This window comes from Cydia pomonella, chromosome 7, assembly GCF_033807575.1.
Source record: "Cydia pomonella isolate Wapato2018A chromosome 7, ilCydPomo1, whole genome shotgun sequence".
NCBI classification, from domain to species: Eukaryota; Metazoa; Arthropoda; class Insecta; order Lepidoptera; family Tortricidae; genus Cydia; species Cydia pomonella.
In genome coordinates, this window is record NC_084709.1 from 17,084,527 (window position 1) to 17,110,364 (window position 25,838).

General features: G+C 35.7%; 1 protein-coding gene across 1 annotated transcript in view; it reads left to right on the forward strand.

The window, feature by feature from the left end:
* The first annotated feature begins 10,357 nt into the window (after positions 1 to 10,357).
* The window catches only part of LOC133520002 (pancreatic triacylglycerol lipase-like), a 66,389-nt gene continuing 50,908 nt past the window's right edge, over positions 10,358 to 25,838 (forward strand). The window contains exon 1 of the mRNA XM_061854239.1: positions 10,358 to 10,640. The gene's annotated coding sequence lies outside the window, so the exon portion shown is untranslated. The remainder of the gene's footprint in view (positions 10,641 to 25,838) is intronic.

Consider the following 25,838-nt stretch of genomic DNA (forward strand, 5'->3'; position numbering starts at 1 on the left):
ATTAAAATGCACGTGACAACCCTATTGCGTGAGTTCCTATGTACACATTACTAATAGTTATCGAACATGGTCCTTTTAGGGCAATCAGAGTTCCGGTGTTTATTTTAAGTCACAAGAAAAAGCCGGCCCTTATAATAGAAGTTACCCTCTCATTTTAAAACCACATTCTGATTCTGATATAGGTACTTAATATGAAAGCTGGCTTGAACATTGTAACAAAAAGAAAATTAAGCGCGTAGAAGAGCATGTACAAAACTTCAATTCGCTCTATTTTTTTGTAGTAACTACCTACAATTATTAGCAACAAAAACGAATTAGCTTAGATACGATATTTTTATTATAGCGTAAATTAAATTGTATGGCCCCTATGTTCGTGTGACTCTTATTGTGTAAGTAAGCTCTTATTTATTTCTCTAATAAACAGTAGGGTTAGGTACCAAGCGGACCCCAGGCTCCCATAAACCGTGGCAAAAAACCGGGAAGACCCTTCAGTGGCACCTGGTCTAGAGTATCAAAATGTCTAGGGTATCATAATGTCTCCGTATACAAAATGTCCAAGTGTTAATACTTATTGACCAATTGTACAAAATTACCATAGTGTCGAAATGACGACAATATTAATTTGACTAGAATAATATCATAAAGACTATACTAACAATATGACTAGAATGCTTCGAAACCGTAATAACGTAACCGTATGTTTTGACGGTAAACAAAAAGTTTTCATTCAATTCATCTAGCCGTTGCCCGCGATCTGCGACGTTGGCATGAAATTTCGTCTTTGTTGTTTTTTTAGGACATAGGAGGCAAACGAGCAGACGAATGGCCTGATGGTAGGCAGTTATTTTCGCCTATAGACACACACAGGGGTCACAAGTGCGTTCCCGGCATTCAAAATAGGAGTTCGCTCTTAGGTTTAGGATTTTGGTGGCATTTTTTAGCACAAGTAATGCAGTGGAATCGCCATTGTATATTTTTCATTTGAATAAATGCATAAATAAATGATAAATGCATATAATATAGATTATGTCATATAACATATATTTAAATAAATCTTAGTTATTTTATACCTAGATTTAAAATATTTGTTCCGATAAACCCTAGACATTTTGATACTCTAGACCTGGTGCCGGTGCCACTGAAGGATTTTTAAAATGTAGTTTCGATAATCTAGTTATTTTGATAATATTGACATTATGATAATCTAGTCATTTTGAAATTATGTCAATTTAATATTGTGGTAATTTTGATAGTGTGGACATTTTGAATTCGTCATTTTGTGCAGTTGGACTTTCTGGTTATATGGACATTTTGATACTCGAGACCTGGTGCCACTGAAGGGGGAAGACGATGAGACATTATTTAGTACTAACTGCCATCCCCAGAGTAGTGGTGGCAGGGGCAGACTGCGGAAGAGATGGCGGGACAACTTGGATACGTTTCAGCGGGATTGGCAGGATCTTGTTCAGCACAGGGAGGATTGGAAAGCGAGATATTAGCTTTAAGCTTTATAGCTTTAAGCTATAAGCTTTATTTGGATAAGGAATACTACCTTTGCCCAGCAGTGGTAGTATTCCTTATCCAAATAAAATTTAACATTTAGAGGGTGCCGAGTGTTAGGGTTGGCAACGCGCACAGGCGGACCACCGACATAGTATAAATAACATACATACCTACCTATAAAACTTTAAGTGTTTGAGGAAGTATCTAGCAATATTATTTGAATCGTTCTTTTTTTATTGAAGTCTTCCGCTTTATCAAAGAGAATTTGAAATAGAGGTGGATTGTCAAAGAAAATTTTGTAGCCACAGTAAATTTACTGCCATCTTTAGACACTGATTAAAACTTTTAGAACGCCCTGTGACTTTGATCCTTATCCTTTAACTGATATGTGTTTCATTTGTTAAATATCAAAAAGTGGCGCCATCTAATAGATCAAAGGCCAAAGGTATGGCGGCATCGTTTCGAGCGATGGCGCTACAACCTTTGGGTTCTGCCCGGTAAGATGGCGCCATTTTTTGACTTTTAACATGCTTTTAACAAATTTAATACATCAGTGAAAGAATAAGGATTAAATTCAAATGGCGTGGCGTTCTAAAAGTTTTAATCATGTGTCTAAAGATGGCAGTATGTAGGTATAGTGAGTGGGACAACACTCCTCCTTTCGGCTTTTTCCGGCCCCGTTCGGCTCAACATTGCTCCGAGCAATTATTAGGATTGGCACAACTTGACGACCCTATACGTGCACGACCACAGATAAGATAATGACTTAAATTTTTAGCAACCCTAAATGGCCGAAAGGGATAGTGTTATACATTAGAAAGGGACAGCATAATTCGTCACTGAATCGATGTCAAACTTCGGTTTTGTAGAAAGTGTCATTTCTGTACGATAGTATATTTATTCTGTGGTATAATACAGATACCTACAGTCGTCTGGGTACGACTTTTTTCCAAATAAATTTGAATATACTTACCTACCTAACAAAAGTAATAACACTTCAAGAATTTAAGGAAGTATATTCCGATATTATTTACTTTTACTTCAGGTACTTTAATAAAGTCTTCCGCTTTTAGTACCGAGCAGTAAAAGTTTTCTTTGTCGGTATGATTACTTATGCAAACAGAATTTAATCTAAGTACCTATAACACTTCGAGGATTCGAGAAAGTATCTTCCGATCTTTTTGTTCTTAAAACCATTAAATTGCAGCACCGTTTAAAATTACTCCCTGCAATAGGCAGGATTATAATAGTGATTATAAAAGCTCAGACACGAAACCATTTCGACAGAAGTTTTCATAATTGACTACCGCAAACTGTTACCTAATTGCATTGTGTTTGTAACCGAACGCTTCCTGACTCGGTTTTATCAAAGAATATTCAGTATCCTCGCTTTCGTTTGCGGTTGTGAGCCTTACATATTTCTCAATGTTATAACTTTAGAACGAAGTTCCTTATCGGACGGCTGGGTTGGCGGATGGGGGCTAGGCGAGTGTAAGATTTTTCCGCCATGGCCCTCTTTTGTTTAAATTCTTGTCGAGGAAAAGTAGTCTAATTTCACCGACTTAAATACGTATAGGGCCATTCCATCTCATTTCAATTTTGAATTAAAAGTGTGCTGCATGAATTTTGATTTAACTGAAAGAAATGTATGCAGGTAACGTTTGTGATACCAGAAGTGTTAAACCACCACATTTTTTATTATCTTTTAACTTGCCAGCAGCACAGTGTAGCAAGAAAAATCGGGTCAAATTCCTACATGTACATAATGTGCTCTAACTGTTGATTTAAAATAGGTAACCAAATAGATGTTTCTTATATAAGTGGATGCGTGAACATTTTAGGAGGCCACCATTTTGTTTGTAATTGGTTTATTTAACTTTTGTCATACAATATAAAATGCTAATTTCTTACCTAACCTAATATTTATTAGGCTTTTGATTGAGAATCATTTGATTCTCAATCAAAAGTTAGAGCACATTATGTACAAGTAGGAATTAGAACTGGTTTTTTCCTTAGAACGGACATTGCTCTGAAAGTAAAAGATAATAAAGAATAGTGGTGGCTTATCTTTCCTGACACCATAAGGATAGATCTCAATTTTTTTTATTCAAATTAATAACCACACGGCACACCTCATTTGTTGAAATCAGATGGAATGACCCTATATCCTATAGTGGCGCAGTTGGCAAAGAGCCGCTTAGAAACAGGTGGTAACAGCTACGATACGGGTTCGATCTCTGTACGTGTATGCAGATATTATAGTTTTTGTAGGTATATATTTTTTGCACTTGAATATCATATTTTTGATTCACTGAGCGAGTGTGAAGCTCGAGCTAAGCGTATCAGTTTTAGGTTTTGTGAGCAGTTTCGGTTGTTATTATTTTGTCGATTAAGTGTTTTTTGTATTAATAATAATATACTTCGTTCCACCCGAGAGCGACACACACACTTTTTTGTTATTTTATGCGCCCAAAAATTTTGGCGTCTTTAACATTTAGGAATAATATTTGCGTAAGTCGGAAGACTGTCTAATTTTATTAAAAAAATCAGACATTACCTAGTTATATAAATAGTGTGTTGGATTGTATACATCAAGCATAAGCAATATCAAAACGTCTAAAGCCTGCTTGCCATAAGTAATCAGTGGAAATACGTTTAAAACAACTCATGAGACTCATGACTGATGCTCACACGAAGTTATGTGTGGCTTAAATAATTTGTTTGTTTATCTTGTCTTGGCCGTATCTGCGGACACGGTAGTGCCCCCGTCAAGACGAGCCGATTGGAGCGCAAGGGCACTACCTACCTTTTCTCGAAGCACTTAGTCCTAACTAACCCTCATAACTTGGGTTTAGATTATACCAGATACACAAAATTGTCGGAATATGATGTCAATAGTAGACTTATTAAACTTGTAAAGTTTCAATTGCATAGCTCTTATACTTTAGATTTTATTGATATCTTAAAAAAACGATTTCGTCACTCACTCACTCATGATCATCAAAATTCTTACGGTACTTCCTGAAACCCTAGAAAGTTAAAATTAGTTAAATAATATAATATAACTACACAAACAACAACAAAATCTAAAACTTGTAAATTTTAATCCCCAACCCCTGGGGGATGGAAGTTTGTATCAGGCTTCCACAAATTTTGATTCTAGAGGTCTGAAAGTTGATATAGGGACTCTAGTTATAAATAATAAAATAAATATTTCAGGATTCTTAGTAAATCACCCCCCACACTTTAAATAAAGGGATGGAAGATTGTCATAAGCAACTTACAAAACTAAAGTGACATCCCACCAAAAACGTTTTCATGTAAAATCTTGCCAAGAAGATTCCACATGAATCGCACTGTCAAAAAGTTATCAGATCTCCAGGTAGAGCCAAGCTTCTAACTGTACACGCCCTATCTCTACAAGTCCTAACTTCACAAACTCTACACCTAAGTGAAAATATTCAGTTTGGCCGTTTTGCTACTGTCACATGGGCGTAAGGTGAAAAATTTATTCACTGTTCATTACTTTTCTTTGTACAATCATTCTTGTAGTAACGAAACGGCAAAGCAACATATATTGAATAAGATGTAGAGTGTGTGAGTCCCTCACCCTTCCGATTACTCAATCTCACAGAACATCAATCCCTGATCACTGAAACCCTTGACCCTAAACCACCAGATCTTCAGCCGCCATTCCCCGACCCCTCAACCCCAGACCATTTAACTTCTAATCCTAACCCCCAATTCCTCAACTTCCAACCGTGCAACCCCCGACCACTCATCTCCTTCCCCCGATTCCTCAATTTCCAATTCCAACCCCTCAGTCCCCGACCTATCAACTCACCGCCCCCTCAACCTCCTAACCCCTTAAACCCTAACTCGTCAAGCCCCAACCCAACAACCCCAACCTCAGACCCCTGTCTACCTTCACCACCACCGTCTACCTCACACCTACCCCTCACCTCTTATTTCCAACACTACCTACATCAAAAATCATAATACACCCAATTATAAGGGGTAAGTTCCACATATCGCCCGTGGTCTTCATAACCAGTAAGTAGCATATTCGCTAGCGTAACTTACTTTCTATGCATCTCGCTCGAACTGGCAGCCTTTTAATGCGAGCGAGATGTATAGAAATTAAGTCAGCTACGAACACACGTCACCTAATATGTAGAGTCAAACTCGTGGTAAGGCTACAGTTGCACTACATCAAATTGGTAGTTTTACTAGTTTTCGAGAGGAAATGCTTGAGTTGCTTAATAATACAGTCAAACCACCATACATGTGCCTTTAAAAATTAAGGAGTTCCGTCAATTCCTGATGGTTTCCATCATCAGATCAGAACCGAAAATATTATGGGACCACCTTGGCGGCAACTCTTTATAAAAAAATAATTACTCACATCGGACCACGGGTGTCGGAGTAATCAGTGAACATACTACATTAAAAAAATCATCATCATTATCATCAAAAAATCAAAATCAAATTGATGGTTTTTGAGAGAAAATGCTCCATTAAGAAAACACCCAAATCACTATACACGTGCCTTTAAAAAATGAGGAGTTCCCTCAATTCCTCATGGATCCCATCATAAGATCAGAACCAAATTAAAATGGGACCATCTTGGAGATAACTCCTTTCAAACAATAAAAAAATACTCAAATCGGACCACGGGTGTCGGAGTAATCGCTGAACAGACATAAAAAAAATAGCCACAACCGAATACAGAACCTCCTCCTATGAAATTGAAGTCGGTTAATAAAATGTAATAAATATAAACGTGTCCAATGTGCGTGGCTTTTGGGTAAAAGCGATTGACTTATTACTGGGCTATGGGATATAAAACCGAACGCCTCACGGTGGGATGAAAATCGGCATTCATAGAAATAGAAACTCAATTTTTTAAGTGTTACTTTTTTATTGAAAGAGCTTTATTTAGCTAAAATTATACCCCAAAATGAACATAAGTGAATTTGATCGATTTTTTTTTTCGGAAAATATTTATAAAACGTATGGTTAAAATGGGGAACTAAAAGATAAACACAAATATCCTTGGCCCCGTCGGGCCCGCCGGGTTTGGCACCGACTTCAAACGTTTCAGTTGCTAGAGCATATACCTAAAACGGGATGATATTTTATTTTATCCTTTTGAAGTCGTTCGGTAAAGATTAATTTTTCTCGTATTAGTTGTCGTAACACTATGTACATAATAAAACGCGACTATAGTGATGATTTATGAGCAAACAACAAATTTTATTTTCGTGTCGTGGTTGGGTCAGGGTCAGTAATTTCGAGTACACACTCGTTGAGAGACCCCGAAACAGGCCGAGAACGAATACTTATGTACAGTCGCCATCAGACATATCGGAGCGGCCAAGACGCTCACAAATATCTGAACACGCCTCTATTGTCAAAGCGTTAGAGTGCGTGTTCAGTTCATATTATTGAGCACCTAGGCCGCCACGATATATCTGATGGCGACTGTACATACTGCTCCCTTCCCGTCTCGTCTCGCCGTTCTCCGATTGGGTCTGGTTTTCCCCGAGAATCTCGGCAAGGCGAGTGACTCTCAACGAGCGTGTACAGCCGGCAACAACACTTTAGGCCTTTAGGCTTTATCATACTGGTAATTTGGCGAGCGACTCAATATTATGAGATTTATGAGCGACATTATGACTCAACGACACTCAACGTGCGCGCTAATGCGTGCTATAATGAGGGTTAAAGATATTAATGCCCATTTGTTAATATTTTCATTTGTATTCGGACAGCTTTTGTAAATCTATATATATGTCGGATTTTATTGCTACACTCTACAGACAGACACTTTACACCGGCCTAACTACTATGTGGCAGATTCGCCTGTTTTATATGTTCCCAAGTAGGGTCTGTCAAGCTATCATATTATTTTTTAAACAGTCAGATGTTTGTTACCGGAAAATATAATGTACGAAGTACGAACTATCTGCTCCTAAATCTACATATACAAATGAATGAACATTCCAAAATGGCTGTTAAATTTAATGAACGTTTGTGCAATTGGACATTAGTACGTATGTCTACCACTAATCTTGATTAGATTATACTGCAAATAGCTCAAATTCAGCAATCGGATAATAATTGTTATTGGCAGACAGAAATGAAAGGCACGTTGGCGCCACTGTCGTATTGCAGCAAATACATTGCACATTGCGTGCAGATCGAGAGGTTGCCGGTGAAGCAACGCGTGCTTATGTAAGGTTCTAGTAAACAAAATGCATGTAGAATGTGTGATACGAGTACGTACGATACGATATACTGGGACCCGGTGCCCTTTCGAACTGGCCCCTAGCCCTTTTTGCTATTACACTACCCAGGCATACCTGGTGTACCAGGTGGTGTAATTCTAATTATCCATATTAGCTGAGAAATATTATTAACTATGGTCACTGATCGATACAGTACTACCACCAGTTTGACACTTGACATATTCGCTAGCGTGTGCGTAACTTACTTTCTATGCATTTCGCTCGTATTAACTAATTCGTGCGAGCGAAATGTATAGAAAGTAGGTTACACATACATCAGCGAGTTTAAAAAAAAGGGTGAATTCAAGTCTCACCCAAGGCAGTAATTTTTCCACTTTTAAATTTATACTAAGAAAAAAAAACTATTTATTCTAAGCTTATCAGCGAATATGTCAGTTTGATACTGCTAAGGCAGTCGTATCGTGGTGCCTTGTAACAAGGAGCGTGATGTTTCGCGTTGGTAAAAAAATTATGAATCAGCTACGCGGCATAGTTGACCATGAACATTGCCAATTTATCTTATTTTGACATCAATAGCCTTACATCGACTTGTATCTTATATAGAATTATATCTGTGCGAATGAATACTCATAATTGTCTCCCGAGTTACGGACGCTTAGTTTGGGTCTAAAATAATCACATTACTTTATGATCATAAGTACCTATTTTATTTTATTAGGTATATTACATCCATGTTAAAATGATGTTACCTATTTATGATTATCGACATTCATAATCAATTATCATGATACGGATGATACCTATTTTGAAGTCAAGGTTCTGGCATTTGAGTTTCCGCAAACGAGAAACTGTTGTGGTTATCTTCGTGTTGAAATTTGAAACGCACTGTTGAAGCGGTAATGAATTTCGAAATTGTTAATTTAGTGTCAGTAATTCAGTTGTGTTTGTAGGGTATGGACTGTTCTCTGGATTATTTATTACACTTAATATGTAATGGAATCGTTAGTGTAAAAATTGGTTAGTCACAAAAAAAGACAAAATGTAATGACCTAACATCTTAGGTAGATCTACCTATTATATACGAGATAAAAAATGTATCTGCGGTCATCCAAGCTATGAATTCTTATCCTGTCATATCATAAAAATCTTCGGAAATGAGTTATCCATACATATTAGGTATACAAAAATTTTAATGGTTCGAGTATACAAAAATTTTAATGGGTCGGCATCAAAAGTAACGGATCAGATGCGTCAAAAGTATCTACCATTCTCTAACAGCTTAACAAAAATAGATATATAACCCAAAGGTTGTCTGGAAGAGATCGCTTTTTAGCGATAAGACCGCCTGTTGTCTTTTCAATCTAAATTTAATCAATTGTTTATTTTTCTTGTATCTTTTTACTGAGGTGTGCCAATAAAGAGTATTCTATCTATCTATCTATATCTCTATAATATATATTTTGAACGCAAACTATAGATACTTATTTCTATTAGGAGAAGTATTCTAGGGTGGCAGAAACATTTGGCGCGTTATTTCGTCCGCTAGTATTGATGCTGACTGTATCAATTTTATCGATAGTAAAAATTTAAAATCGTGCATTCAATACAATTTCACCTGTTAATAGAACAGTTGGAGGCACATTTGATTGCACATTCAACTTGTGCTTGTTGTGTTCATTCAGTTTTTCAAAAGATTTATCATATTAACAAGACATCCATAATAATGTATATCCTATGAATCCTATGATACATAACACATAACAGTTATTTTATATAACATGCACTAATTCATTCTCCCTGTAAGCGTGAACGCTGAACCACCGTAAACCGTAATACAATATTGTCACGTCTTTGGTAATCTGACAGTACATAACGTCCATATTATGCAATAACAACCAAGATTAATCCACGATATCGGCTGGTCATCGACATTTGTTGAGAAATCAATCAAGTCTTTCTTAGACCGCCTTACTCTATCAATCTTCACGGTAGGTATCCAAGTTTAGTAATTACTATTTCTTTTCAAGCGACGCCTTAAATAATGTCTTAATTAGACATTACGGGATGTTTTTATGCGGCAACATAGAAGATCGTTATTAATAAATCGATTTCAAAGTTTATTCTTAATTAATTTCTAAAGAACAAGCTGCGCGTTTCTATACAGTTTTAAATTAGTAGTTACAATTGTATCTGACCACGTACGAGTTGGTATGAACGTTATATGATTCGATATTCACAAATTGCACAATTGATTGTTAAAACAATTTTCAGGTGTACACCTGAATACGCGGATGTTACAGAAAAAAATTGTCTGCGAAGGAAGTTCCTATCGCGCAAATACAAACAAACCAAAATGTAATAGATTATTTTTCCCGCGCTGCAGTTGGAAAATAAGTTATTTGTCGTGAAGTATTTAACTCTAATTCTTATTTAAGTAGTTACTGAAAATAAAATATTGCTGTTCGTTAATCATTTTTGACAGACCCTTTCTCGTAATTATGACTTCTCGTTTCTTAACCCTAATTCATGCCAGAAAACGCACATAATACCTACTATATCTTTGCAGGGAACCCAAAGCTGGCGGCAATTTGAGATTAAGCCAGGACCAGACCAGGGCTAATGAAAGTGGTGAGGCGTCTGCAGCCAGTCTGCGCCCGCGACAGTTGCTGGAGTACTTTCCCGCGCGCCGCACGCGCACCGCACCTCGCTCGTAAACGCCCACAATTACGTGATCCCATTTAAAGCCATTCCTATTCTAAGTGTGAAAACTACATCAATTGAGCAATCCTTTGTTTTATTCGACGAGGTTTATATTTGTGCAATCCTTAAAGTGTGCATAGCGGAAGCAGGGGGTGAACGGTAAAGATCAGCTGATTGTATACTTAGGTAAGTTTAATGTACGGGCACACGTAACTTTAAGACGGGGTGTAATTTCATGTAATCACGAAGAAAATTACTAAACGTGATGAATTGGACAAGACGTGGAGCAAAATTGCAGTTAAATAAGAAAATAGATAATAAAAGTAACGACGGTAGTTTTAATTATTTTTAAACTAATCAAAACGAATGGCTTTGTGAAAATGTAAAAACAAAAAATACTTACTTCGTTGAGTAATTTTCACAGCGTACTCACAAACCTCTTAAGTTCCGTAGCCCCTAATGACAAAGTCCTTTATGCCAATTTCCACCCTTATGAACATTTTCCGAAAAACAAAATGACAGAAAAATTATATCTAAGTACTGAATCTGCTCACAAAATTTCAAGAGAATTGGTTGAGAATTGCGACCTGTAGAGGAGAACATCCGGACATATGAAAGCAGATTGCTAGAGTCAAAACGGAGACCTCCGCTAACGCATAGGTCAAAAAATAAACTACGTGTAGCGAAATAAGAAAAAAATATTGAATTCATCCCCTGTCAAGAATAAATACTAACAGCTGTGGAATATTTTGTCAAAATATTTACATTTTTGCCGGTCATGCGCTATACACCCAGACATGCCAAACAGTCCTCGTAATAAATAAAAACTGCATTACAACACGTTAACATCCGCACGAAATTATGTTTTTAATTGTTATACTTATAGCTAGTTTTTACAGGTCCAACAGTCAGTCAGTCAACAAGGTCAGTCGCCAAAAAAGATGCAATTTGTTCTTTAGAACAGCGTAAAGCAAACTTACCCTTTGAGATGCGAAATGTATGTATATTATCAACTGGCATTTTCTATATCCCCATTGGCTACCAGGATAACTTTTGTCGTACATAAACATTCTTCCTTTACTCGCAGGCAAAGATGACTTGAGAAAGAAAAAAACTTGCGGAAAGTTTCGAATGAGTTGGAAGTTTTCAGAAATTTCTGGGAAATATTCTCAAGCAATTAAGGATTTTTTTTATTGAAAATTTTTATTCACCTACAGAAATGTGAAAATTTCCGAAGTTTTTAAATATGGTATACCATTCGCAGGGAATTGCACCAACGGTGCAGACTTGGCAAGTACCTATGCTTTCTAGGGCATAAATCAAGATAACTGATAGAAAAGAGAAAAAACCAAAAAATAATACGCTTAAAATGTCTATGTCAAACGCTGATGTCAAACAACTTAACCAAAACTGTTGACCTAACTCAATGTCAAAGAGGCCATAAACAAATAATGACATAATTTAAGGGAAATGTTTCCGAAAGTAACTAGGTGAGTTAGCCTGCACGTAATCTGCTGTATCTACGCCTCAATGCAAACGATTAAGACCACGTAATAGCTAAAATAGATTATTACGTTTACTAATTCCTCACCCAACTAGTTACCCAAACCTGTATGCAACTGGTTATAGAGATAGTTCGGTCATTGTGTTTATCAAAAGTTTAGCGAACCACTTTTCCTGCCCAAAACAAACCAGATTTTTTGTACACAATAAATTTGGTCAAAGGCGAACTTTATCATCTTCCTCGCGTTTTCCCGGCATTTTGCCACGGCTCATTGGAGCCTGGGGTCCGCTTGGCTACTAATCCCCATTGGCGTAGGTACTAGTTTTTAACCCAGAGGGTAAACTAGGCCTTATTGGGATTAGTCCGATTTCCTCACGATGTTTTCCTTCACCTTCAAAAGCGACTGGTAAATATCAAATGATATTTAGTACATAAGTTCCGAAAAACCGGGGTTTGAACCCGCGACCTACGGCTTGCAACTCTTGCAAGTCGTACGCTCTTACCTCTAGGCCACCAGTGCAGCGCTCTGTTCAAAGGCGAACTTGTTATATTTTATTTTCGGTCTAAAGACCTCTGGTATATGAATGTACCAATTTACCAGTGCAACCTTCAGCCAATTGTCGGTTCATCTCATGGGAAGCTCAGATACCCACATTGAACTTTCCGGCCTCCGTTTTTTTCCAACGAAGCATTGGTATATTAGCCATGTGACGTAAACAAGTTACTGCAAAATTTTCAACTTCTGACTGTACTTTACTATTTTTTTGGCACATCTATCAATGAAGAAGCACACTGAATGGTTTGGACAGATGTTCAACCAACCGTTCTTTGTTTATAGTACCGGCCATTAATGTATCACCTTTGTGTGTTTTTAATTGTATAGCCTCCTGGATCCCAGAAGCGATGTTTTGTTTTTGAATTTAAAATCAAGTCTTGTGTTTAGTGAAAGTTAAAAATAATGTTTGGAATTTGTCCTTTATAAAGGCCTCTGGGACTCGGGAGGATTGACTAGTGTAAACAATACAGGTCAGTTTGTAGATTGCATATTTTACTAGTCATTTTATACAAATATATTATGATGAATAGTGCAATGAAATACTTTAAATAACAATAGGAGACTCGGCATATTACTAAAAAAGCTATAATAAAAAAATAAAGTTGAACCATACATTAAAATAAATAAAAACCGGCCAAGTGCGAGTCGGACTCGCACAGGAAGGGTTCCGTACCATTATATATTATCTATAAAAACGGTCACCCATAAGTAAGTATTGACCCCGCCCAACGTTGCTTAACTTCGGTAATTGGATGAGAAGCTCGAGATTGGAAAGAAATATTTTATTCTGTTTTTAGTATTTGTTGTCATAGCGGCAACAGAAATACAAAATCTGTAGAAATTTACTATCACAGTTCATGAGATACAGCCTGGTGACAGACGAACGGACGGACGGACAGTGGAGTCTCAGTAATAGGGTCCCGTTTGACCCTTTGGGTACGGAACCCTAAAAATCTCTATGCAAAAACCATTACATGAGACCAATTATTGTCATCGCTCGTACAAAGGAATAATTCTAGACTACCTAAAGTAGTGAGGAGGAAGTCACTCACAAACATAAAAAGCGGCCAAGTGCGAGTCGGACTCGCCGATGAAGGGTTCTGTACCATTTATGACGTATTAAAAAAAGTACTTACTAGATCTCGTTCAAACCAATTTTCGGTGGAAGTTTGCATGGTAATGTATATCATATATTTTTTTACTTTTATCATTCTGTTACTTTGGAAGTTACAGGGGGGGGGACACACATTTTACCACTTTGGAAGTGTCTCTCGCGCAAACTATTCAGTTTAGAAAAAAATGATATTATAAACCTCAATATCATTTTTGAAGACTTATCCATAGATACCCCACACGTATGGGTTTGATGAAAAAATAATTTTTATTTTATTTTATGGCGTATTAAAAAAAACTACTTACTAGATGTCGTTCAAACCAATTTTCGGTGGAAGTTTCCATGGTAATGTACATCATTTATATTTTTTTTTAGTTTTATATTTCTGTTATTTTAAAAGTTACGGCGGGGGGGACACATTTTACCACTTTGGAAGTGTCTCTTGCGCAAACTATTCAGTTTCGAAAAAAAATATATAAGAAACCTCAATATAATTTTTGAAGACCTATCCATAGATACCCCACACGTATGGGTTTGATGAAAAAAGATTTTTTGAGTTTCAGTTCTAAGTATGGTACCCCCAAAATTTTTTGTTTTTTTTTTCTATTTTTGTGTATATAAAATCTTAATGCGGTTCATAGAATACATCTACTTATCAAGTTTGAGCAGTATAGCTCTTATAGTTTCGGAAAAAAGTGGCTGTGACATAAACGGACAGACAGACGGACATGACGAATCTATAAGGGTTCCGTTTTTTGCCATTTGGCTACGGAACCCTAAAAAGCTATACCGTAAAAACATGGAGATGCGTTTCAAGTGTATGGTTGTGATTTTTTACTAATCCTCACCTGTATAATTTACTCCTTCCTAAATAATCCTCGTCTTTAAAGTGCAGTCTGCATAACTGTATTTAATTTTGTAGACGAAAAGCTTTTCCGACCGTTTTCTCCTTATATAATCTTTGGTAAACAAATGAGATCCTGTATTTCTGCAATATCGCGCACAGCATTGAGTCATTTTTAAAAGGAGTTGCAGGCGTCCATAGACAGCTTACCATCAGGCCGGCCGTATGCTTTTTTGCCACCGTCGTGGTATTTTAATTAAAAAAAAAACCGCGTATACTCAATGCGGTTGCGTTTTTACGACAGGGAGTTCCTATAGCCACTATGGCTCCTAGGGCTTCGACTACATCATCAAATCAGCCAATTCATTCTTAGCATATTATTACTTTATGTTATAATCGAAATTGCGGAAGGCAGTTCGAAATCTATCTCAATCAGACACCTGGAATTAAATCATTTAATCAAATCCCTAAATATTAACACAATATAAACAAACAATATGATTTGTACAATACATTTTTATAACTTTACTTACTTAATTAAAAGTTCTTAATATATTATTACCTACCTATAATTAATGAATCTATTTGGTAAAAACATGTAAAAAATCAACTATACTAAGTTACCTAAACAAATAGTCTCGAAACTTAAAGAGTCGTAATTTAGTTCAAGCGATACTCTCAGGTGCAGGTGAAAATTACACATGATAGCTTTGGCCTTCTTTCCGAGGTAAAATCGAAAATTTACATTTAAATTTACATTTTACTTTGTAGACTAATAAGCTATGGTTATAAACCTGACCATGGCTTATGAGTCTCCAAAGTAAAATCTGTCTTTTTAGAACTTTGTCGTAGAGACTCAACAACATTACTTACTGTTGTGAATTTAAATCTATTTACTTGTTAATGCGACAAGGCACTTAAACTTTGAGGTTGACCATTAAACTGCTTATTATGGGTACTTTAGAACAAGTGTTAAATGAAACAAAGCAATTTTGTTATTGGCATCAATTGTATAGTTAATCTTTGACCTTCAGTTCAACGCCTTAAACTCGCAGGTAATGTACGCATAATATATTGACGTGGCATATGTTACAAATTTAATGTTCATGTTCATGTACTTTATAAGATGAATGCTACTAAATGTCTTCTATATAATTCATTATAGAAGAATACGAACCATAAAATCACGATCTCGTGTTTGAATCTATTAATAAGGTAGGTACCTAACCTACCTAAACCGCAAATTAAATATTGAATACCCCTGACAAGACATACAGCCTAGTAATTAACTACTTAACAATAAGTACGTATGTTTTATAGTTGAATTTTTTTAAGCTGTCAATTTAGGACCATGAGAGCTTATAGTCTTAAACGGTAAACTTAAAAAGTTCAACTATACATAACTGCAACATTGCTTACTCTCGAGAGTTACAATCGCTTCACTTTTTTAATGACATTAACGAAACTAATTTACCTATGGAACAGTGATTAATATAATAACATGCCTTCTTAGCATAAAACAGGAACCATTCCAACCGATACAAGTAATAAATTATGTAGCTCACGTCCTCAGCTTGGCAGTCACATCTCTCACATAATATATTAGTATCAGAGTTAATTGCAGTTCTGTCTTCCTGCTATTCTGCGGCCGATGAGAAAAAAGGAAGTGAAATGCAAAGGCGTTTACAGCGATTTAGTTTACGCAACCGTTTGTACGCATGTGAAAAAAGTTTAATGATCTGTGTTATTCATTAGCTTGAGCGACAATGGGCGAATTATGCATTAGATCGTTTACGATGTATAAATACATATGTGGGTGCTTATACTCTGAATTATTTAGATAATTGCCCTCGTTTCCATTTGTAATATCAGAGGGTGAGATTATGTTGCTGGCCTCGAGTATGAAGTCTCATATAATATTTTGAGTACTCAAGTGATTGTGCTTATGACTCTTATGAGTTGTTTTCTTCTACATTGGTTAATTTGGTTAAGATGTTAGCAGAATGTTACAAACCCCGCAACGATGAATCTGTTTGGACGCCATTTGTCTGCTTTGTGGAATTCGGATGGCAATAAATTCTTGTTATAATACAGGGTCTAATTCCGCTCTTCTTGTAAGTACATACGTTCGGCCGTTCGGTTACTCGAAGGTGTAATTAGTAAGGTGCTTTACAATGAGATTTTCTCCGGGATGCAATGAAATCTTTGCCGGTCAGCTAATGCGTGCTTCAGTTATGGAAACATGGAGCTTCTCGTTATGTGGCGAAACTTGTCGACTAATTTTCGGCTTATAAACTTGAGTGACCCGTTTAAATATAATTGAGTTTCGCGGAAATTTCGTTATTGAAACATAAGTCTTAATTAGACTACTGTTATCTTAATAACGTTTTATTCGGAAGCTTGCATTTGGAAAATTTTGACGCAATGATATTGTAATATACGAAAATACGCTAGTTTTTTAGTGTTGGTATACAAATTCATAAATAATGCAACAGAAGAATAACTGAAGCAATAGTCGTCGCTACTCAGTGATAGTATAATTCCAACCAACCGGCAAAGCGCATACAGCATAACACAGTGCATGTCATTCCAGATCTAAAGCAGAGCCAACTGGGGAAGTACCTCCGCCTTACAGAAAACCGCAGCCAAATAACACTAGACGTTACTCATATAGTGTTGTGTTCCTGCCGATGAGTAAGGTTGCCAGAGCTCAACGAGAGTGCGGAGTGTTAGGGTCGGAAACGCACCGCACATCTCCTCTGGCGTTGCAGGTGTACATAGGCTACGGAGACTGCTTACCATCAGGCGGGCCGTATGCTTGTTTGCCACCGACGTAGTATTAAAAAAAAAGACAAGCATGACCGGATGACTAAACTCCAATCTCATGAGTCATGATAATTCCGTTATGTCCTCAAAACGCTAAAAGTTACTAAATCAGCACCAATTTTCCACAATTTTCCTCGTAAATTAAGTAAGATATTAATGATAGAGCCGTTGGAAAGTTCTAGAAGTTAGTAGTTAGAAAGCGCCTCGTGTTGCAAGCCGTGTATGTCTTGCCCAAGCGCGCGTGCCGCGCGTTCGGATACCCAAGGCGACAACAAACATTGAGTAACCGGTGATAACTGATAACGGTCGTAACATTGAACTAATTACCGAAGGCTTTGTTGGCAGAAATATATTAGTAAGCTTGCCCGCGGCTATTATAGCAAGAGAGCAATTAATATGTCAAGTGTGAGGTCTGAGCTTCTTTTTTATAGAGCTTTGTGTACAAAGTTATTTAAGCAGGTACTGCAGGTTGTGTGTACAGCAGGGGCTAGGCGTTCACAGAAATAGATTAGGTTCGAGGAGAATTATAGATGATTGTATTTAAAACCCTGCTGTTAAAGGCAGTGCCTAAATATACGATCTGCACTTATTATCATTCCACTTTTCTAAACTCTTATTAGAAACAAAACTTGATCTTGATTTTTATAAAGTTGTACATCTGGGGGCTCGGCAAGACGAGCAAAGCGAAGCGCAAGGGCACTACCTACCTTTTCTCGAAGCGCTTCGCCGTTTTTGTGAACCCTCATAACCTGGGTTTGTAAATATAATATCAATAGTGGACTTATTAAGCATAAAAAATTTCAATTGCATAGCTGTCATACTTTAGTTTTTACTAATATTTAAAAAAAAAAGATTTTGTCACTGACTCATTCACTCGCTGATGATCATCAAAACCCTTAGGGTATTTCCTGAAGTCCTAGGAAGCTGAAATTTGGTATGAAGGATAGTATTAGTACACAAAGCACAACAAAATTCAAAAACTAGATTTTTTTTGTGCACCTAAGGGGGGGGGGGTGAAAATTTGTGGAAATGGGGAATCAATAACCTCTGAACTGATTTAGTAGAAATTTGGTATGTTGATAGTTTTTGTTATGGGGAAGGATATAGAATAGTTTTGAACCCCAAAATCACCCAAGGGTGAAAAGGGGGAGGGAAAAGGCGTTAGGGGTAAAAAGGGTTGAAGTTTGTATGGGGAAATCAGTAAAAAAAGCAGATTGTATAAAAGATTTAATAGTAAATCACCCCTAACCCTTTAAATTAGGGGATGGAAGATTGTCATAAGCTCATAAACTTACAAAAAGAAGTAACTTGACTAAGGTGTAGAGTTCGTGAAGTTAGGGCTTGTAGAGTTAGAAGCTTGGCTCTAGAAGAGAGCTGATAAAATTTTGACAGTGCGAGCCTTATGGTTTCGTCTTGGCAACATTTACATGAAAATGTTTTTGATGGGATTTTAAAGTCTTTTAGTCATATCAACACTAGTTTAAAAAAAACTGAAATAAATGTCATATTTTTAGAGGTAAGAAAGAAAAAACAGACAAAAGCCTCCAGTGCCCAGGGCTGGCATTTGATTTATTAAGCTACTAGTCTCATTTTGCTAACTATGCTGGGCTACTTTAATAATATGGGTACGTAATGAGTTCTGCAATATTTTGATACGTTAACACATATAGCATAAAATTAAATGCGTTGTCTGTTTTGATTGACGGTTATTGTACAAGGTAACTTGTGTACTGTAGTGCAATACAGTTGCCGCAAGCGACTCTGTCGTTAGTCAACAGCAGTGCCTCTTCTTTAATATTAAACGAGCCATATTTCGTTTTGTATATAGTCATACGGTTTATAAACCGACCTTTTGCTGTCATGTAACAATCTACTGAATTGTTTCAATTGGGTGAAGTTTATAAAAACAGGTTTATGAATTTAGTCGCAATAACCTTCTATAATACTTATAGTAATTACAGTTTAAATTTGACATATTTTTATATATATATGATGTATTACATTTGTATAGCTGATTCTTATTCTTAAATGCTGAAAAATAAAGAATATCAGAAATATTCACGAATAAGTTCGCACCACCGATATTGGCCTAATTCATGTAAATTCAACACATATTTTTTAAGTTTTTTCAATATGTAAATATTATTCAGATCTATAAAAAAATACTAGCAATAAATTACAGAGATTTATTCGTAGCACATAGAGTTGCTACGGCGGCGTAGCAAATAAAGTAAATTAATCGCATCTACGATGCATACTTTTAGAATTCTTCTACATTTGGCAATATTGTGTGTGTTCTTCCGTAGACGATGATAGGATTCATAGTGCGAATAGTAAGTATTCATACTATAATTCTACATTTTATGTTGAAAAAACAAGTTGCAGAACGTAAATATGTAGTCAAATCATAAGTTCTGTCAAAAAGGTTTTGACTGCTAAAAAAGCTATAGGTTAAGATCCCTTATTATTCATATTCATATGGGTTGAAAGCTTTTTTAATGCTGAATTACTTACATTATAATTAAACTTAATTTACTGTCTCAGTTTTGCACAATTCTATGTAATATTCAGAAAAATGTTGCAGAAAAATACGCGACCTGTTCGAGGTGATTTTGAGTCATTTATTTTTCTTGTTTACATGATCGAATCTTACATAAAATTAAAGCTGGATTTTTTGTCTTTCTTAAAATATATAATTCATGTATATTGGTATTGCCAACCTGCAACTGTACGTGTTATACCAAACGTACTCGTAGGATGGCAGTCAAAAATTTACGTATCACTGAAAAATACCCTAAGTTTGAAGGGTAGCTGAAGTACAGACTTGTCGGAAAACTAATTGCAGGTGATAAAAGAACGATCTAATAAAATAAAAAAATATTCCGACGAATTGAGAACCTCCTCCTTTTTTTGAAGTCAGTTAAAAATACAAAAATACATTACTTAAAGGTTAAAAGGTTAAATATCGTGCTTAGTAAATAATAAGTTGCAATAAGTGTTCGTGTTAGTAGCACTCCAGGAAGAGTCCCTGACTGTGATTATAGCAAGCGTATCGGCGGCTTCCTAATTATGCAAATTACCCGGAGGCGTAATCTGATTGTAATAACTGCCTATGAATTTGATCTGGATTTGTTATAGATATGATCTGTTAGTGTTAAAAGTGACGTTTCTGGTTAAGGCTCCGTGGGTTCAAGTTCTTCTCTCATTCTCACTGAACCTAACCGTGAGCGAGACAGCTGTGCGTGCCCGAGATCACGGATATCAAGTTTTAGAATTTTTATTTATTGTAAGTATTATTAAAAAAAAGTAATCGACGAGCTCGATAAAAAAATAACATTGTGCATTTTATAAGTAATTTTCATATTTTTAGCTTTTGTGTAAAAATTATTACGTTTTTAAGGTGCGTTTAGACATATGTTCGTGATTTTTTTCTAGCGAGCGAAAGTCAAGAAATCAGGTTTCGAATCGACAAAATTACTAAGATAAATTAAAGATTGCTATATAAAATATTTTGTGATCTAAAAAAGTGCTCCAATTTTTCATAAACTCTCCTGGCTGAACCGATTGCAACTTAAAGAAGTCCATAACAAATCCAGATCAAATTCATAACCTGTTATTACAATCAGAATACGCCTCTTGTTCGAACATGATAAAAATCTTATTTACATACAGGTTTCGTGTAAAAAAAATTATCGATATAATTGACTTTATTTACAATACCAATATACATAATAATGGATATATACAGAGGATCACTATAACTAGCATATATCTAAAATATGTTGGTATTAAGTATTGGATTGTTATTGGAAATGTTGGAATAAGAAAAGCTTTAAATATATGAATATTTCTTTTGTAATGTTTAATGGTCATTACTCTTTGTCAACTCGATACGAACACTACTTATTCGAAGAACGCAGAACCTACTTGTAAACGTGCTATGACATATAGAGGTCAATTCAAAACTTACATAGTGACATCAAAATGATGCGATTTGATCAAGCTTTATATCATTTCCTAGATATCACACGTAAGTTAGTGCGATATTGATAGAAATATTTCCTTCCTGTCAAAAAATGTGGACATTTTATTAAATAGATACGATGACCTACGACCATATTCACATTAGGTCCGATTTGAACTTTAAGATACGTCAAATTTTAGGCCTAGATACGATATGGATCGGATATGTCAGTGTCAAAAGTGACGTTTTTGTTTAAGAAACGTCAAGTTATTATGCACATTCTGGACTTCCGGTTCGAGCGCCATATTGATAGTCACGCCTTGTGATTAATTCCCTTGTTTTTGGCTCATTAATATTGTTTAAAATGTAATATCGATAGCTTATTATACAGTAAACTAATGTGGTAATGTGCATTGAATGGAGAATTAATCTTGAAACGCGTTTAACCACCATTTTGGAGTCAACGGCCGGTAATCTCCACATGCTACTTGTAAAGTCCAGCTATCACTTCACAAGAGCGGATAAAATCACCGTACACTGTCTTGTACTAACCGTACAATTTTAGTCGTATTTGAAGCTCCTATGACCTTGATACTGGCGAAATAGTCCCACTTGACTGAAGCCATAATTAAAAAAACAGAAGAAGATGGACACATTCCATTAGTAGGTAAGTGCGAAGGGACGTGAGGTCAGTGTTGGCCGAACGTTAATTCGAATTGACAAATAACCATTACAAATTGAACCGTAAACCGTAACGGACAGTTACAATGTACGGTTCAATTTGTAATTGTTACTGGTCAATTCTAATTAACGTTCGGCCAACACTGCGTGAAGTAGATATGTTTTATCAGTACCAGCCGCTACTTGCTTAAAATGGCAATGAGTAGATACAAGTATAAAAACTAAATGAGTCACTATATTCGCAACTTGCCATCTAAGAGAACAATATAACATATCTCTTCGCAATGGCCTGCTGCCCTTTGTTTACATTCATAACACATAAATCCTGTCATTACGAGGCTGTGAATAATTACTGCTAAGATTAAGTAGGAAGTACACCACGTACTAATCTATACAAAAAGAAAAATTGTTTTCCACTTCTAAGTATTATCCATTCTCCGTGATATTTAGTACGTTATTGACACAATGAAAATATAGGTTTATAGGTTTTACGCTTTTTTTTTCAACATTTGCAATAGATATCAAAATCAAAGTGATTTGTTAAAATTTTGTTAGTGGAAACCGTTTTCTCCCGAAATGGAATTTCATACAAAAAGTACCGTTAATTCGTTAGGGTCGGAAATATATTCTTCCCTCTTAATATGACCGATCGTATGTTGTGGCAGACACACCAAAAGGTGCTTTGAGAAATTTCACACACATTCATTAATTTAATCAAATGTCAATGCTTTTAAAATTCAAAACATTAAGTTTCTTTTTTCATATATACCTTTGCCATTATTAATGCAATGTCAAATCTTTAGAACGAATGATGTCCAAATAAGAAATTAAATCATTAATTACAACAAAGTTGATATTGATAAATTATAACCAAGAGAAGTGCTAAAGCTTGTCACACATGGCTTAAAACTCGTAAATAAAACGTTAAACTACGCAAAAGTAGAACGATGTAGTTTATGTATCACTTTCTTTATAAATTGTATCTGCACTTTAAGGCACCGGCAATCCAAAGATGTGGGTTCGAGTCCGACATTGACCAGAGTTGATCATCGTTGATTTTTACATTGTGATTTACATCTGTATATACAATTTATAGATTGTAATGTGGTACGTTCCACAATAAAACAGTAAAATAAATATTTACATTTTCTTTATAGAATAAATTCATAAGCTTAATTATAAAACCTATGAAAGTGTGTTCATTAAAGCGTAAACTAACTATCCCTTCATTATGTGTTCGTATCCAAAATACACGCTGTATATAAGCTAGAAAGGATATGGTTCACTTCATTTAAATAAGTACATATACATAATACTTATATATAGACGTTCCTCATTTATGGAAGTTATTTACAACAGACCATCTACCACATTGCACATGCACAAGCATTATTATTTAAACATTTTCAATTCCATAAGCACTAACTATCGCAACTTCAGGTAGGTTTTGGTTCTTTGTCTAGATCCATAGATCATGGCCTAATGACCACGTGCACATTACCAAATGACCTCAATCGGTACAGTGACATAACTATTACGTTGTATGAGTTCTAGTTCGGCGCTCCCAAACTATTGTGTCTCATAATGTTATCTGAGGCTTTACTGAGAATCGCATTCGTTTCCGTATTGCATAAAGATTTACTGATATTTGTGATTATGGGTGTTTAATCTATTTAGCACTTACGGGCTTATGATGGCCCAGTTGATGGAATGTGTATAACTGTATTACATATACAGCAGGCCATGCACTTAGTGTGTTCATTAATGCGGTGCGCCCGCACACTGAATGCCGGCCTTCTGATAACCATGCACATGCTAGGAGAACATATACTTAAGTATATGTTATCAATATTATATAAATAATAACAATTTGTTACATAGACAGTTCTAACTCAACGAGAATAATATTGTAGATGCCTAATTTTTTTTTTCTAAAATAGTAATAAAAAATATACATTTATTACGGCATCTAAAGCCCTTGTTAAAACATAGATATTACGCAGCGCGATTCGAACATTGCTTGTAAGAAGTCACAGCGATACGATACCGATCTGTCAGTGACAAAAGTGAGATTTCTTCAACCAAAAACGTCACTTTTGACACTGACAGATCGGTATTGTTTGAAACGGGCCGACAATTGCTTAAAAATACCGAACACTACGGTATTTTGATTACGGCGACAACGTACAATGTAAGGCTTTGCTATTACTGATTAATAGAGCGTTTAAACACTACCCCGTAGTTAATCTGTAACAATCAAACGATAATAGCCAGTCCCAACATTGCCATTCACACCCAGTAAGTCGGTCGGCTAAGAATCATTAATTGCATGGCTCAACGGGGGCATTAACGGCCAACTATGTTGCACTGCGATTAACCGGTAGATTGCACACAAACGCACGATAATCCGTGACGACACACGACTTTGATACGCTCGATGTGGTTTATCATGCAAGACTGCACAATCATAGCTCGTAATTTGTTCGTTTTAAGACCGCATTTTGAAATTTTTCATTAACGACACCGCGAGTCTAGACGAGATTTCCTAAGTTTTAAAAATGATGGCTTGTATTATTTATTGGGTATTTTTTTTTGTACCAGGTTAATGTGAGAACTACTAATAATTTGCGGTGTTTACAAGTTTTTATCAAAGGGAGGAGTATTTACAATTAGTCGATGATTAAATATCGCCATAGTTGATGTAGTGAATATCTAATTATGCAGTTATATACCGCAACAAATATAATGGTAACAGATATATAGAGGTAGATGTTTTTTACGCTTAATTGTTTTATTATTTACTGAAAGTTTTATAGACGACGCCTACCCATAAATAAATCTCTATTTTGCCAAAAAAAATCGAATGATTCTAGGAATTTTATTAAATAATCTTAAAAGTCTGAGATTTAAAAAAACAGTCAAATAAAAAAACACAATACAATACAAATCCTCTTTACTGCACAACCTCAAAATAAAATATACAGAGATATATACATAATACATGAAGAGGGATGGGAGGGTTAGTATACCGTGCCCAGAAAAGTGGGGTCTGCAACTTTCACGTGGAGGAACGTGTAATAAGATACGGAGGCATTTTTTTTCATAACGAATATATCGTGCGCGTCAGTACTGTTCCCCACATAATAATACCGTATTTTATCCACGCGTGCGCATACGCATAGTAAGCTGAGAGCGCAGTCTTTAAAGTTGTCGTTCTTCGAAGTGTAGCTAGCAAATATGTAAATCGGAAAAGTTTTGTTTTAATACGTAGAACGTGTTCCTTCCAATCCATGTATTTATCTATTGTTATCAGAGATGTGAAAAATAGTTTATAAAAAGTATTTAAATACAAAATACAAATACTTCCTTGATATACTATTTCAAATGCAAAATACAAAATAGTTTTCAAATTTGTATTTAAAATACTAAATACAAAATAGGTATTTTCAAAATGCTTTTTTAAAATACAAAATACTTTGCGATAAAAGGTACTCTTAAATAGTGAATACCTAGTCTGAATTAAAAAGTTAGTACAGCTCGGAATTTACAAGTTGGAAAGGCTGTCTTTATTCTTTAAAAATAGTGTGTATATCAGTCCTGTAGAGTGCAAATTTTGTGTCTCCTCATGTTTACCGGTTGAATGGATTTTTAAGTGACGGTTTTTAATACTCAATTATTAAAAGCATTAATTTAGATTTGTAATGTTTTACAGCTTGTATATACCTCTCGTTGGTTGTTGAAAACGTCTCGTTTGTGTTTCACCAGGGCAGAAATAGTATTTTATGCAATAGTTGTATAAGAAGGGTCAAAAAAGGCGAGTGGCGTGAGTTACAATGTGAGCCGGAGCCGAAGGCGTAGGCGAACATTGTAAAGGAATACGCCACGAGAATTTTTT